The sequence below is a fragment of the Equus quagga genome, unplaced genomic scaffold, assembly GCF_021613505.1.
Source record: "Equus quagga isolate Etosha38 unplaced genomic scaffold, UCLA_HA_Equagga_1.0 73173_RagTag, whole genome shotgun sequence".
NCBI lineage: Eukaryota > Metazoa > Chordata > Mammalia > Perissodactyla > Equidae > Equus > Equus quagga.
Window position 1 is genome coordinate 1 of NW_025802688.1, and position 2,068 is coordinate 2,068.

The 2,068-nt window shown below is 44.1% G+C and overlaps 1 pseudogene; it reads right to left on the reverse strand.

Moving 5' to 3' along the window:
* Positions 1-5: 5 nt before the first annotated feature.
* LOC124234206 (voltage-dependent anion-selective channel protein 2-like) lies at positions 6-675 on the reverse strand (annotated as a pseudogene).
* Between the last annotated feature and the right edge of the window lie 1,393 nt (positions 676-2,068).

The following is a 2,068-nucleotide window of genomic DNA, read 5'->3' on the forward strand; positions in this document are numbered from 1 at the left end:
CAGTCGGTACCTAATGTCCAAGCAAGATTCACTGAAGCATCAAGATCTTCATATACTTTCTGATAAATATTCTCCAAACTCTGTCCAGTTATTGACCATAGCATGTAGCTGGATGTCTCCACTCCTATGCCTCATGGCAAAGTTACTCCTTGTCAGCTTTGATTTGGCACTGTCAAAAGTCACCCAGTGTCCAGCAAGTCAGCCCTCAGAATCAAAGCCAGCTGAACCATGGATGGCAGGTCCAGCAAAATCTAAGTCCACATCACAACCAAGGATTTTACACTCCCTCCTGTAAGAAGACTTGAGTTTACCACTTTTCTTTCTCGTGTTGGTGAGAAGGTAGTATCAAATGTCAATTTCTACCCTTGACAAATCCGACCTTCAAGTCTGATTCAATTCTGTTCCCAGACTCTTTTCAGTGTCCCATTTTTCTGTGAAAGTCAGACCAACTCACACTGTATGAATTTGGTTTCCAAGGTCCCAGTAACTTGACCAGTGTCTGATTTAGATGGACCAGATACCAAGAAATCCGTGACACTGCATGATTTTGTTTTCACATCCAGACAACCTAAAACCAAATCCTCTGCTGAAAATATCTCTGGCAGATTTGCCAAGGTCAGCATATGATGGAGGAATATCCATTGACCACACATGGCTCTGTCTGTAGGTCGCCATGGCCAGGCCGTGAGAAGAGGTGATCGGGTGGTCTCCTGAGAGGTATGCCGCATCAGCATCTGGGGCCGCTCGGCTTGCTCTGGTTTGGGCCACAGCTGCCATGGCCAGAGGGCCAAGTGAAAGCCCAGTGTTGTTCTTGGCTAAACCTGATTGATATAGTACATGGTCAGCTACTGTTAATGTATTTTGTTTTTTTCCAGTATCTTCTATTGTTTTCTCCCTCTTTAATAAACTTTTATCCCTTAATAGCTCATGCCTGCTTTTTCTTCCTACTCCTTTATTCCCTCTTTCTCTACTCACTTTTGTTATCTCTTGTCTTCTTTCTTTCTCTCCCCCAATGTCAGGGTTCTGGAGGAAATACACAGTACACTCAAATGGTAATGGAACAGAGTTTAACAGAGTCAGTTTGTAAAGGTTTAGGTGGCATTATGGGAAACCAATAAGAGATGTGTAGTTTCCCCGAGTCAGCAACAGTAGGCAGCAGTTATCAAGGCTAGCATTGAAGGGCACGGGGAGAGAGCAGTTACCTGCATCCCCAGGAAAGAACACCTGCAGAAGTCTGCCAGATAGGAACTGACTCTTGGTAGAGGGATGTAGCCAGCACATGGCAACCTAGCAGGTTACCTTCATCCTTCTGTCCTTAGAACTCTTCCAGTGCCTCTCATTGGCTAAATCTATCTGGAAGCCCATGAATGAATTCGATAAAGGTCAGCTTCCTGAGCAACAGAATAGAGTGAAGAATGCATCAGAAGGACAAATGAGAAAAATCCAATATGCTCCACTCCTTTTGCCCATCAGCGTGCATTTTCGTTCTTTGTCCAGATGGAAAATTGATATCTCCAATCAGAGGACACACAATCATCCCATTAGCTCTTGTGTCATTGTGGGCTGATAATAATTCAGTCATATGCTCACGTGAAACCTTAACACATTAGTCACCACCAATGGTCTTCATATCAGGTAGCAGGTGAAAAAGAATGAGGAAGGAATTAAAACATATAAAAGAACTGCCACAGTTATTGCTTCCGTAGCTGTTCATGAGGCCTTAGTTGGTAATCCTAGTTTCATTCTTCCCCCACCCATTGCTTGTTTCCTTTACCCTCTACCCACTTCTTGGCTGGAAAACCTCCTGTAACCCAATTCTCCATTCTTGCTGGATCTGAGTCTTTGTGGTTCTACCTTTACTGGGTTGTTGTACTTTTTCTTTGACCAGGACTATTGGCCAATGTGTCAAGACATAGTCCTCCTTGTCTCCATTATGAAGCAGTAGGGAATTTCCCCTGGGAAATCAGGAACATCACCAGCCAGTACAGTGACATCTTCTTTGCCTGCTGGATCATTGGCACAAGGAAGCCAAAATGGCAAGTGGGTGGACTCAGCTTCCAAATTGAAA